The sequence below is a fragment of the Puma concolor genome, chromosome A2 (assembly GCF_028749965.1).
Source record: "Puma concolor isolate L17-30 chromosome A2, mPumCon1.1.hap2, whole genome shotgun sequence".
Classification (NCBI taxonomy): Eukaryota; Metazoa; Chordata; class Mammalia; order Carnivora; family Felidae; genus Puma; species Puma concolor.
In genome coordinates, this window is record NC_141668.1 from 105,632,523 (window position 1) to 105,647,628 (window position 15,106).

General features: G+C 41.4%; 1 non-coding gene and 1 pseudogene across 1 annotated transcript; both read right to left on the bottom strand.

Moving 5' to 3' along the window:
• LOC147583381 (centromere protein T pseudogene) overlaps positions 1-15,106 on the bottom strand; it is a 42,054-nt pseudogene that overhangs the window by 25,133 nt on the left and 1,815 nt on the right.
• LOC112860222 (small nucleolar RNA SNORA7) lies at positions 5,098-5,235 on the bottom strand. The gene has a single exon (XR_003223599.1). It is a non-coding gene; the product is annotated as a small nucleolar RNA SNORA7 (small nucleolar RNA).

Consider the following 15,106-nt stretch of genomic DNA (forward strand, 5'->3'; position numbering starts at 1 on the left):
GAGTTCAAGCCCCATGTTGGGCTCCATGTTGGGCAGGAAGCCTACTTAAGAAAGAAAGAAAGAAAAGAAAGAAGAAAGAAAGAAAGAAAGAAAGAAAGAAAGAAAGAAAGAAAGAAAGAGAGAGAGAAAGAAAGAAAGAAAGAAAGAGAGAGAGAGAGAAAGAAAGAAAGAGAGAAAGAGAGAAAGGAAGGAAGGAAGAAAATTTAAAGTATCATAAACATATTAGTATCTTTCAGTATATAAAGGCAAATGAATCAATTAATAATCTTTGTTATTTGCCAACACTTGTTGGTTGAATGGTGGGAGTGTTTGTGAAGATTTTCTTCATTGTTGTTTTTTTTTTTTTTTAATTTTTTTTTTCAACGTTTTTTATTTATTTTTGGGACAGAGAGAGACAGAGCATGAACGGGGGAGGGGCAGAGAGAGAGGGAGACACAGAATCGGAAACAGGCTCCAGGCTCCGAGCCATCAGCCCAGAGCCTGTTGCGGGGCTCGAACTCAAGGACCGCGAGATCGTGACCTGGCTGAAGTCGGACGCTTAACCGACTGCGCCACCCAGGCACCCCAATTTTCTTCATTGTTAACTACAGTTCAAGATTTTTGAAACACAAGTGACATTTGCCAAATATTCAATAGTCAAAGACTGGTGATGTCATACACATTTTCTTACTGATATCACACTACCTCTGAGTGACTGAAATCTATAGCTCCAAAAAGAAGAAAGGTGTTTTCGTGACTTAGCTAGAAAGGAATGAGAATTTCAGTAAAAAAGGACGTTTTCCATAATACGAATTAACAATAGCAATCTTATGTGTTTTCCAGCATGCATCACTGTATACTGATTTTAGTTGCTCTCTACTGCATAATTGAAATTGGTTGCAACAATCACATGAACAATTTGAAGTATGCTTTGTGGATACTGATGCATACACAGTTGCTTTTCAAATTATGCAATACTCCGTTCGATTCTATTTTAATGATGTTGCATTGATAGATGAGTTAGTGAACTTACTTCATTTGGAAAGACAGTAGTGATACTGATATGCTTGCTTCAAAGTAAAACCAATCCTTTTTTTTAAAGTTTATTTATTTATTCTGAAAGAGAGAGAGGCAGGGAGAGAGGGAGAGAGAGAATTTCAAGCAGGCTCCGTGCTATCAGTACAGAGCCGGACTCCGGGCTCGAACCCATGAACCGCGAGTTCATGACCTGAGCTGAGATCAAGAGTCAGAAGCTTACCCGTCAGAGCCACCCAGGCGCCCCTAAGATCAATCCTTCTAAAATAAGTGAGGCAGTTTTATCAAAGTGGATACAAGTGTTGCATTAAAAGGATTTTTTTTCCATGAGAAATTCAGTTGTTGAAAAATTATGTTGGGAACATCTTGGTCATATGAATCGACTTTTTTAACTGTAAATTTTCTAAAATCTGACTAGATAAAACTATTTGCAGTGAAATTTAGAGGCTGAATTAAAACGTATTCTAAATGCCAAACACACTACACTTTGAAGACTTAGAAAGAAAAAAGTGGTAAAATATTCAATAATTTTCTAAAGACTGATTACATGTTGGAACGAGAATATCTTGGACATAATGGGTTAAATAAAGTATATCATCAAAGGTACTACACCTGTTACTTTTTTAAAGTGGCAACTAGAAAATTGTAAATTGCGTATATATCCCACATTACGTTTCTATTGGATAGAACTGATCTAAAGCCCTCATCGTACGGAGCTCCTTAATTTTTCTCTATGTCATGAGTTATCTTCCAAAGCTGTCTTCCAAAAAATTCCACATTCATCCAGTGTGTCACTTTTATTGACCATATACACACCAATTTTCCTCTGAACCTCTTCTGCTCCATTGACCTGGCTTTCTTTTATTCTCTATTATTTTGTGTATGTACAGACATGCCTTTATGGAGTTTATGTGGAAGATTTATTTATTCGGATCATTTTCTGTGTCTTGTATTAGAGTTCAGTATTTTCTCTGTAGATGTCTTCACTGTTTTCTAGCCACTTCGATGTTTTCGCCAGTTTTGTCGTCCTGTTTTCTGTTTTATATGCGCACACAGAGTTGATCCTTATTATTCACGGATTCCGCACTTGTAGTTCATCACTTTGCTAAAGCTTATCTCTAACTCCAGACCAATACTCACAGCACCCTTCTCCACTCACAGACGCGCACAGAGCGGCAAGGAATTTGAATGGTCCTCACTCGTCTTTCTGGCTGAGGTTACACAGAGCACCCCCACCTTCTTCTCTCAGCTCTCCTACTGTAAACGAGTACAAGAGCTCCTTGTGGTCTATTTTGTGACCTTTTTTTTCACATTTTTGTGGGTGATTTTGCTGTTTAAAATGCCCCCAAATATAGTGCTAACGTGCTGTCTAGATTTCATGCAAGAAGGCTGTAATTTGCTTTGTGCAAAAACACGTGTGCCAGTCAGAAAAGCTCTGTTCAGGCATCAGTGACCGAATTATAATGCTGTTGGCCGTGAGTTTGATGCCAGTGAATCAACAATATATATTAAATAAGAGTCTTTAGGGGCGCCTGGGCGGCTCGGTCGGTTAAGCGTCCGACTCTTGATTTTGGCTCAGGTCATGATCTCACGGTTTGTGGGATTGAGCCCCACGTTGGGCTCTGTGCTGAATGTGGAGTCTGCTTGGGATTCTCTCTCTCTCTCTCTCTCTCTCTCTCTCTCTCTCTCTCTCTCCCCCTCCCTGGCTCAAGCAGTCTCTTTCTCTCTCTCAAAAAAAATTTTTTAAAAAGATGTCCTTAAACAGAAGCACACATAAAACAAGGCTATGAATTGATTGATTAATGAAAATGTAACTAGAGGCTCACTGGAACTTAACCTTGTATTTCCCCTCTAAGCAATGGTTCAGTATTTGCTAACCCAGTACTCGTGGTGACTTTATAGAACAACTACCACGAATAATGGCAACTGATGCTCCATGTGATGGACTTTTGCTATTGTGTAGAAATGTTGTGGAATTTTGTAGACTAAGCTTGAATAAACCAAAGTGGCTGAACGCTCTTGGTTTCGATAGCTTATCTGGTGATTCTGATGTTTTTCCTGCATACGTGATCATGTCATGTGCACACAAGTATGGTTTTCTGTCTTCTCTTCTGATCCTTCACCAACACTAGGTTAAATGAAGTGGTGACCGTGAATATTATTTTTCATTGCCAACTTAAATGGAATGCGTCTACATTTCCTTCATCTCGTAAGTGTTTACTAAAACCTTTTGTTATATTCTTCATCAAACTGATGAAGTTCAGTTCTCTCTCCAGGTTAATTTTTCTCCACTTATTTAAATATCGTAAGATATTTCTAAACACACCATCGAATTTAGTTGCCTACATTTGATTTACAATGTTTGCATCTATATTCACAAGTTAAATAGATCTAGAAATGTTTGCTCATTTGCACGAATCTCATTTGGTTTAAGAACTGAGAAGACACTAACCTCATAAAATGAATTGGGCCCTTTTGTGTGTGTGTGTGAAGTCTGGAACAATTATCTGTTCAAAGTATGGTAGATGTGACCCAAATCCAAATTCATAAGCCAACCATGTCAAATATAATAAGAGACGGTGCAGGCCAAAAGCAGTCTGTGACGTTTTACTAGTGTCAACGTTGTTGAAACTTGTTCCATTTGTTCCTAAACATTCTAAAATGTTCATCTTAACAGCTTGCTTCCTACACATATTTTTTTCCAAGTTTTTATTTAAATTTCAGTTAGTTAACAGACAGTATGATATTAGTTTCAGGTGTACAATATAGTGACTCAGCATTTGCGTACAATATCCTGTGCTCATTAGGACAAGTGCTCTCCTCAGTCCCCATCACCTTTTTCACCCACCCCCCCATCCACTGTCCCCTCTGGTGACCGTCACTTTGTTCTCTATAGTTAAGAGTCTGGTTCCTGGTTTGATTCTCTCTTTTTCTCCCTGATGCTCATTTCTTTTGTTTCTTAAATTCCGCACAGGAGTGAAATCATATGGTATTTGTCTTTCTCTGACTGATTCATTTCACTTAGCATTATGTTCTTTACCTCCATTCATGTGGTTGCAAATAGCAAGATTTCACTCTTTTTTATGGCTCAGTAATATTTCACTCTATATCTTATATGTATAATACACACACACACACACACACACACACACACACCACATTGTCTTTATCCATTCTTCAGTGGATGGACTTTGGGGCTGTTTTCATAATTTGGCTATTGTTGATAATGTTGCTATAAACATTGGGGTAGATGTATCCCTTTAAAGTAGTTGTTTTGTATTCTTTGGGTAAATACCTAGTAGTGCAATTCCTGGATCATAGGGTGGATCTATTTTTGACTTTTTGAGGAAGCTCCATACCGTTTTCCACGGTGGCTGCACCCAGTTTGCATTCCCGCCGACAGGGCACGAGGGTTCCTTTTCCTCCCCGTCCTTGCCAACACCTGTGGCTTCTTGTGTTGTTGCTTTTAGCCATTCTGACAGGTGTGAGGTGACACTTTTAATTGATGTCGCTCTTCAGAACATATTTTAATTGAGGAAAATCTCTGGTAGTTCAGAGTAAATTCTGCTAAGTGGAGAATATTCTAGTATTTTTGCATTAAAATGGTATGTATGCAAGCCTACATACTTTCTTAGGCATTATTATTTTTTTTTTGCCTCTATCCATTTTAAATGAATGGTTTTACTGCAATTTTACCACCATTCCCACAATGGATCTGCCGTTCTTAGAAGAGACATTGGGAGCAGCGTCAGCACATAAGATTAGTTGCACTTTTGTCAGCAGCTCTTCAAGCTCCTTGACACTGTGGACCAGGAACTTCTGGAAGCCACACCAGGACCAGCGTTGGGCATCAGGATCTGGCCCTTGAATCCCCTGCGCACCCTATCGTCAGTGCCCCTGGGTTTCTGCTGGTGACGCTTAATTTTGACATATCTGTCTGACCAGTGCCGGATGAACTTCATGGTCCTCTTTTTATGATCTTGTGTTTCACCAGAGGTCTGAGGGCGTCCATGATGCTTTCAAGAAAGAGGCAGAGATAGTATCAAAGATCGTTGGAGGAGGCTTTCCTGCTCAGGGCTTGATCATTGTTGCGGTATCTTCTCATCACCAGCTGCTGAGCAAGCTGGGAATAGAATGAGAACCTCTGAAGGGCTCGCTTTCCCTCCAGTCTCTGAAGCTGGCACGATGCTAGCCACTCTCCAGACATGATCCAGGGAGGCCACCTTCTCATGATTCCTCTGACTGTTCTGAGATGGTTCGGGTTGTGAAACGTCTCCCTTTCAACTCTGTTCTGGTAGAGAATGTGAATGTATCCAAAATAAAAATAAGAGCTCTATGGCAATATCGCTTCTACCTAGCTAGGCAATACACAACATAGCTGTAGATGTTCAACATAAAGTCCAGTCTATTGTTTGGACTCTTGTAATGCAATTATCCCGTCTTGAGGATTGCTTTCCTCAATCCAAAGTAACTGGATTGGTCTTCACTTTGTTTGCAGCTTTGTTTCCAATAATTCCATCTATCGAAACACAAAAGGCTACAGATCTCTAGCACTCCACTGTGGAATCGTTTTGGTTACAGATTGCCACCTGCTCTCGAACGCAATATCACCCAAATTGACAACACTTGTTGACAAACTGATTTACAGCCATTCCTTCACCTTCAATCATTTTCTCAATCTGAGTAACAGTGGCACCAAAGGGGAAAAGCCCTGTCCTGCCCGAGGTTTCTTCTTCTTTCCTGTTTAAATCGATGTGGTCACAAGTTCGTAGTTCACTTACAATCATAGTGAACGAATATTCTAAGGATGTATAAATCTCAACCAGTTTCTCTTTTGGTTGGTAGACTCTCATAACTTGTTAGGGTTGTACGTATTAATTATTCATGCTCCGTGACCAATTCCAAGGACAGTTCTTTGTAAACTTCATGAGCTTCGTTTTCTTTAGCATTGCACTTTATCAGAATTTGCATTCAGAATATTGCTGCAGAGCTGTTATTTTTATCCCCAGTATTGAATACTTGAATGGGGTTTATAGTAAAATTTACCAAAATGATAGATATTTCTTTTTTTTTTAATTTTTTTTAAACGTTTATTTATTTTTGAGACAGAGAGAGAGACAGAGCATGAACGGGGGAGGAGCAGAGAGAGAGGGAGACACAGAATCGGAAGCAGGCTCCAGGCTCTGAGCCATCAGCCCAGAGCCCGACGTGGGGCTCGAACTCATGGACCTCGAGATCGCGAGATCGCGAGATCGTGACCTGAGCTGAAGTCGGACGCCCAACCGACTGAGCCACCCAGGCGCCCCTAGATATTTCATTTTTTTTTTAAATTTTTTTTTCAACGTTTTATTTATTTTTGGGACAGAGAGAGACAGAGCATGAACGGGGGAGGGGCAGAGAGAGAGGGAGACACAGAATCGGAAACAGGCTCCAGGCTCTGAGCCATCAGCCCAGAGCCCGACGCGGGGCTCGAACTCCCGGACCGCGAGATCGTGACCTGGCTGAAGTCGGACGCTTAACCGACTGCGCCACCCAGGCGCCCCTAGATGTTTCATTTTTAACAAATTGAATCTCAAAAACTTTACTTTGATTCTACAAACTACTCTAAAACTTTGAACCATTACTTGAATTGAAATATTTTTTTGTTTGATTCATACGATGCCGTTGATATGAAGCTCACATCGGTTCTATGTCTGCAAAGTTCTTCTGCCAATGGGCCAACACATTGAAAAGCTAATACTTTTCTTTAAAGTGTATTTATTTATTTTGAGAGAAAGAGTATGAGCAGGGGAGGGGCAGAGAGAGTGAAGGAGAGTGGGCATCCTAAGCAAGCTCGACACTGTCAGTGCAGAGCCAGACACAGGACTTGATCCCGTGAACCATGAGATCATGACCTGAACTGACAGCAAGAGTCAGACACCCAACTGAGCCACCCAGGCACCCCAGCTAATACTTTACTTTTAATTGCAGACAAGAAATCTTGGAATTTCAGATCAACAGAATCAAGGGTCATTTGATCCAAATGAAAAGCCATGTTTCATCGAGTGATATGAAATGCACTTATACATCTTGACTGTTCATCTTCTTGCATATTTTCTAACTCTTAAAGTAGATGTTGGTGCTCCATGAGATTTTTATCTTCAGTTTTCTCATGGTCTCTTGTGACACTACAGCTCACATGGCGGTTGGCAAATGCTCACAAATATTTTGTGTGATATATAGTCACCATTAAGTTGATTGAGAAATACAAATTAATTATTTAACTCTTCATTAAATATTTACTTTAAAAAAATCTTTCTTGTCTAAATGTTTTATTATAAAATTCCAAAAGCATTTCACAAATGTCTGACATTTGTGGAATAACTTAACCACAGGTATTAAAAACAGATTACTGGTTGTCTGTGTTAAGGATGAGGGAGCATAGAGGCACCTGCGTGTCTCCATCAATTGAGCACATGACTCATGATTTCAGCTCAGGTCATGATCTCATCATTTGTGAGACTGAGCCCCACTTCGCGCTCTGCACTGACAGCATGGAGCCTGCTTGGGATTCTCTCTCTCCTCTCTCTGCCCCTCTCCAGCTCTCTCTCTAGAGCACATGCTCTCTCTTTCCCTCTCAAAACATATAAATAACATTTAAAAAAGGATGAGAGGGGATGGGCATGGCTTTACAGACACAGAAAATCCCAGTTCTGTATGTTAATTATGGGGACAGTTACCTGAGGCCAACAAGATAAACTCGTATAGAGCTATACGCACATCCACGTGCATGACACTCATGAAAAAGGGTAGATCATCACTGGTTCACTTTCATATTTAAAGTTAAACTTGGTCTGCTAGCTGCTTGTGTTGCACACCCAGACAGGACTACGACAACGTAGATGTCTACTGATGCCCTCCTCGCTTATTTCAATGCAACTGTCGATAATGGTAGTTCTTCAATAAAAAAAAAATGAAAAATCTGAATTGATTTTACCAAATGAGAGGCAGGGACAACAGTCACTGACAGGGACTGTCTGTGGCAGACTGGAACTACAGTCATCGTATTGATGTTTTGCATACAAGAGGAGCCTGCTGGAGGAAACAGCATTCAGACTCGGAGCTGGAGGTAATAACTGGATAGGCCTTCAGGTTGTCTCACTCAGGGAGAGGGAACCTGTGCTCTGTGGGTGGGAAGAAGCATGAGTCTAGATTTTGGGGGAGCCACAGGCACCATCTTGGCTGAACATGCCAGTTGGCCACAAGCTGACATCTTAACCTTTGAAATTTATTGAGACTGCGTTTACAGTTTAATGCAGGCTCTATTTTTAAAATGTCTTACGTGTGTTTGTGAAAAATACTCTCTTTTCTTGGGTGTAAAAGCCTATGCAGATCTAATAGTTGGAGAATATCGATTATAGTAAAATCTTGCTTTGCGAGCATAATTCGTTCCAGAAACATGCTTGTAATCCAAAGCGCTTGTATATCAAAGCGAATTTCCCATGAGAAATAATGGAGACTCAAATGATTCATTCCACAACCCCGAAATATTCATATAAAATGTTACGATACTGTGATGTAATACAACATAATAAAGAAAGTACAAAATATTTTAAAAAAGTAAATTAACCTGCACTTACATTTGAAAGCCTCTGTGGCTGGTGTGAGGGAGATGAGAGAGAGGAGGGTTATTGTGTAGGGAGGCTTTCGCTATCACTAACAGAATCATTGCTATCTATTAGCTCAATGGACTCTTTTTCTGCATGAGGGCCATTGTATATGCTCACACAGATGTTGACTACAGTAAGATATTAATAAACTCTTGTCATAGACTGTGTTTACTGTAACTGGCAATAAGGCAGCAGAGGAAAGGGTCTATATCCGCAGGCAGACTGACCTAGAATGAAGCAAAGCATTCCTAAGCTCACTCTTGTCTGGAAAAGCAAAGAACTGTCCACAGGTGCTTTGAAATGACAGAAAAGACACCAGTGCCAGTTGTGGGCACCTTCCAACGTGCTGAAAAATCACCGATTTCTGCCAAACACCATGGCCTGAGACCAAGCATCTGAACATGGGAGACGATCACCCACACAATCCTGCAGCGAGAGAGAGAGAGGGAGGGCGAACCATTGGCTCGGTTGTGATCATGTGATGTTTAGCATCACGTACAACTCATATTGCAAGACATTGCTCATGTATCAAGTTAAAATTTGTTAGAAATGTTTGCCTGAGGGAATTAAAAGTAAAAATTAATTACTGGGACCTTATGAAGATAAAAACCTTCTGCACAGCAAAGGAAACAACCAACATAACTAAAAGGCAACCAACGGAATGGGAAAAGATATTTGCAAATGACATATCGGACAAAGGGCTAGTATCCAAAATCTATAAAGAGCTCACCAAACTCCACACCCGAAAAACAAATAACCCAGTGAAGAAATGGGCAGAAAACATGAATAGACACTTCTCTAAAGAAGACATCCGGATGGCCAACAGGCACATGAAAAGATGCTCAACGTCGCTCCTTATCAGGGAAATACAAATCAAAACCACACTCAGATATCACCTCACGCCAGTCAGAGTGGCCAAAATGAACAAATCAGGAGACTATAGATGCTGGCGAGGATGTGGAGAAACGGGAACCCTCTTGCACTGTTGGTGGGAATGCAAATTGGTGCAGCCACTCTGGAAAGCAGTGTGGAGGTTCCTCAGAAAATTAAAAATAGACCTACCCTATGACCCAGCAATAGCACTGCTAGGAATTTACCCAAGGGATACAGGAGTACTGATGCATAGGGGCACTTGTACCCCAATGTTTATAGCAGCACTCTCAACAATAGCCAAATTATAGAAAGAGCCTAAATGTCCATCAACTGATGAATGGATAAAGAAATTGTGGTTTATATACACAATGGAGTACTACATGGCAATGAGAAAGAACGAAACATGGCCCTTTGTAGCAACGTGGATGGAACTGGAGAGTGTGATGCTAAGTGAAATAAGCCATACAGAGAAAGACAGATACCATATGTTTTCACGCTTATGTGGATCCTGAGAAACTTAACAGAAACCCATGGGGGAGGGGAAGAAAAAAAAAGAGGTTAGAGTGGGAGAGAGCCAAAGCATAAGAGACTCTTAAAAACTGAGAACAGGGGCGCCTGGGTGGCGCAGTCGGTTAAGCGTCCGGCTTCAGCCAGGTCATGATCTCGCGGTCCGTGAGTTCGAGCCCCGCGTCAGGCTCTGGGCTGATGGCTCGGAGCCTGGAGCCTGTTTCCGATTCTGTGTCTCCCTCTCTCTCTGCCCCTCCCCCGTTCATGCTGTCTCTCTCTGTCCCAAAAATAAAAATAAACGCTGAAAAAAAAAATTAAAAAAAAAAAAACAACTGAGAACAAACTGAGGGTTGATGGGGGGTGGGAGGGAGGAGTGGGTGGGTGATGGGTATTGAGGAGGGCACCTTTTGGGATGAGCACTGGGTGTTGTATGGAAACCAATTTGACAATAAATTTCATATATTGGAAAAAAAATGTTTGCCTGTTTTGCAGAATATTCGCTGAACAAATTACTCGCAATTTGAGGTTTTATGGTATATTGCTTAGGACTTTTATACCTCTATTTATTTTCACTGCTTAGTCTTTCAGATCTTGAGGGCAGTTTGTTAAATTACCCACTTTGTTAAAATGAGAAGGATTCAAATAAAGGTCAAGGCGGGAAACTTTTTTTTTTATAACAAGCCCAGTTGAAAGCAGTATGTTGGTTTTAAATTTAATGAAATAATTCTTTGAAAATAAAAAGTTGAACATTTCAGAAAATAAGGGACATATAGAAACAAAAGAAACAAAAGAAACAAAAGAAACAAAAGAAAACTACAAATGAAAAATGAGATATAAAAGAGGTACAGTGGAATTTCAAAATTACAAGAGTGCTGTTATACACAAACATTTCCTTATAAAAAATTCAGTGTGAGGATAACATTCTGAGGAAGTTTGTCATCAGCTTTAACTGGACAAGTAGTAGATGTGCCGAATAAGTCAATAGCCAAGGAAGGAATGGGCAATTTTGGCAAACAATTTCCACCAAAGACCTGGTTCTAGATGTACCTGACATCATAGGTAAATTTTTTTCCAATTTTGAAGGAACTTTTCATTCCAATATCACCTGTTCTGTTTTAGTACAAAGAAGAAACTGGAAACCAGGATGACAGGATAATAATATGTAAAAAAGCACAAACAATCATGTGTAAAGCAACATCACTTCTGAATACAAGTGTGAAAAATTTAATCAGCTACTATTAAATAGAAGAAACACGATGTGCAGTGTTTCTCTTACAGAAATGTAAGAATGGCTTGATGTCAGGGAAGCCTCTGATACGATGTAGTAAGCACATCGCTTGGTCAAATATGAACTTGACAAGCAGAAAGGTAAGCTATGTTGGAATAAATATATGAGAACTAAACAAGAACACTCCAGAACTTTCTTACCAGGCACAAGGGACGTGCTTAAGTAAACGGACACACCTGATCAGGGCAGTCCTTGGACGGCAGACAGGGTGCAGCAGGAAAGAGAAATGGGGCACGTCTTTGCTGGACTCTGTTTCATCCCTGGGCAGACATTTCATGGCTTATACTTGACCCCCCCCCCACCCCACGTCTTAGTGTGCGGGGGGAAAAACAGGCCTTTGGAAGATTCGATCTCAAGGCCGACCTCCAGCCATGGAGAGGCTTTCTTCACCTCCCTGTCTTCCAGAACTGGAGATGGAGGGTTCCTTAACCCAGTGGAGGACTCAGGCTCTAATCTAGTTGTTATCACCCTGTGTGGTAGCGTTGCCTTTCCATTCAGTAAAGTGAGCGCTTGTTCCATCAATCTGTAGGTTCAAACACGAACCACCACCCTCCCCAACCCAAGAGTGCACATTTTGCCTTGTGTCCGTCTCGCTTCAGAGGCTCAACGTGGATAAAGACCGGCTGAGAAGTAGCCAAGGTCTGATGTCACAGGGAGGCAAAAAGAATCTGTTACTTGTCTTTTACCCTTGACCAGATTTTCCTTCTTTCTTTTTAACTCTCTTTGTTTTCTTACCTACCAGTGTATTCAATTATTCATTCTTTTACCTGATGTTTATGTTAACCTGCTGTGCGCCAAGTATGGGGACAAGATGGTGAATGAATACATGCATATTCATATATGCGTATGTATAGATTACACAAATATGTATGTATAAATATGTATATGTATGTACACATACATGCATTTGTATGCAACACATACGTACATATATCCTAATTATGAAAATACATACACGAAGGCAAAAGACCAGAAGGCAATAGGTAATGTGATGATTTCTGGGAGGTGATGTTCCAGGTGATTTTGAGATATTTCTGGCTTTTTTCAAGTGCCTGTGAAAAGCCTGGGTTTTGACTTTTCATCTGGGAGAAATGTCCTAAAGGAACTTTTCAAAACTATAGAGATGTGAACTACTGAATGACGGTCTTTGTTACGATGCCCCGATCATGTGCTACACGCTGAGTGTGAGGTAAATATTTTCAGGGAAGAGCTGCTTCTGGGTTGTGATTCGACACTCAGCTGGTAGTGGGTGGCTCTGATTGTAGGCTTGGCTCTTTTATGACGAGATGCTGGCTTCGGGGTAAATTTGGCTCCAGAACTCTTCCTGTAGGTGGCACGTCGTGATGAGGGGCACGCGTCCCTCTGATGGCTATCTCATTTTTTTGATGGAGGAATACTGTGTTTGAGACTGATGCAATACCCCATCATCCACTTGCGATGGGGTTTCCCTGAAAGGATGCATTAAAGAGAGTTTGGAGACAAGGGTGGATATTACAAGATGGTCAGAACAGCCCTGGCTGGAAGTCATCATCGGGGCCTGAACCAAGACTCCTCCAAGGGAAGAGTGGAGGGCAGAGACAAGGATGGGAGATAAGGCAGGTGATAGACCAGCAGGGTTCATTACTGACTACGGATGGGCTTTGGTGACACAGAGGGGAGGGCAGGGCAGTGACGCTCAGGCTGCTGGTTGTGCGGGACAAGGAAATTCACAGAGGGTAAGTGAGAAAGGATGTTGGATAAAAGTATTCAGCCAGCAGTCTCGAATGCAACAGGGTCCCAGTGGATTATTTGTACACACTCGGATAATTCATTGAATAAAGCCTTTCTCAAACTGACCCAAGGACCTTGCGTTCAGATGTCTCCACTGTCTCTCTAAAGCAAGGTAATTTCTTTCTTTCTATCCTGGGTTCTTTGTTGCCAGGGCCTAAGAAATGACCTCTGTTTTCAGTACAAATTACCCTCTTTGCAACCAGGTGATCCTAGGATGATTGGGTTTTTCCCAGACTGGCTCTATTAGTCCTCTTTTATGTAGAAAAGTTTTCCCCAGGGGCGCCTGGGTGGCTCAGTCGGTTAAGAGTCCGACTTCAGCTCAGGTCATGGTCTCATGGCTTTTGAGTTGGAGCCCCGCATGGGGCTCTTTGTTGACAGCTCAGAGCCTGCTTTGGATTCTGTGTCTCCCTCTCTCTTTGCCTCTCCTCCACTCGCGCTCTGTTTCTCTCTCTCTCTCTCAAAATTAATAAACATTTAAAAAGTTAAAAAGAAAACAAAAGTTTTCCCCAGAGACGACTTCTGACCCTTAAACCTCAAAACACCCAATCACACAAAACCTTCTCCCTGACTTGCCTACACTGGACTGTGCGATTTTCTGCCCTGGATGGAATTGGCATTCTTCCCAAAGAGGCTCCCTAAACAGGTTACTCTTTTTTACCCTCCTCATTCATTCACATGCTCTCCCATTTACCAAGTCCTGGGGTGCCTGGTCAATCTTTCAGATATCAGTGTTGAAATTTTCACCAACAGAAAAGGCTATCAGTTTTGCAACTTAGTAACACAGACTGAGATGGGGTAAGGGGGCAACACAGAATAAACAAGCAAAGAAAACGTGAAAACACATACAGAACTCCTTAAACTGAGACACGTATGTTCTCATACGGTCACGTTCCTGGTAATGGAATGCATTTTATAAACTATATGTGGTTAATATGGATATTTTGATCATACAGTGCATTCTATTTTTTAATGGTTATTTTTGAGAGACAGTGCAAGCAGGGGAGGGGCAGAGAGACAGGGGGACAGAGAATCCAAAGCAGGCTCTATGCTGACTGCAAAGAGCTGAATGTAGGTCTCAAACTCATAACCAGAGATCATGACCCAATGATCAACTGACAAAGCCACCCTGGTGTCCCCATACAGAGCATTCTAAATCAGAAACTTTAGCATGTAATTAATGAACCTGCACTATTCCCCCCACCTTGAATGCTTACACTTGAGATTAAAGCCACGATCGGTTTATAATCCTGGAAGGAAGAAAGTAGGGTACCTTTGTCTCAAAGTAAGCCCTGTCTTGATTATACGCATAAAGGAATGTTCGAATGATGGAACATTGCACCGAGTCATTCGAGAACTTGAGTAATGCAGAAAGCCCACTCTTGTTTGTGACTGTTAGCAAAATTCAGCCGCAAGGCAAAGCCGTGTCTGGAGCCAATGGGAGATCTATATTTACATTTTAGGACGAGACTTGCTTCCTTTAAACCCTAAAATACTGCTGAAGATCTGGAGAAAAGAGGAACACTTCTAAGTGGAAAGGGTCTGTGCTGCTTTTCTTATTTAATAAGAGCAATTTTAGAGGGAACTTAAAAAGAACTATTTAACAAGATCAAGATCAATTTCTGTTGAATTATAAATAAACATTCAAATGCAATCCTGGGTCCTGGCTGGAGGTGGGATTGGGTGAGGGAGATGACTCATTATGGGAGGAGGCATTTGCATGGGGCATATGGTTGTCTTTTTTCACGGAAATAAATGAATTTTAGGATTAGCAACAATTCGCCCTTGCCAAAGAGAATTCCTGTTCTGGCTCTGGTACACGGTGTCCACGTCTTCCTCACTGAACTGGGCTCCTGATGAAGGACTCTAGACTCTCCATAAAGGTTCAACCAACCACCTCACACTTGACTTGGAAAGTGACTCCGGCACACCAAAGCCACGCGAGTTAGGAGCACGGGGATCCAAGGCGCTATGCTCAACAGATACTCTCACAGATCTGAACTGGGAG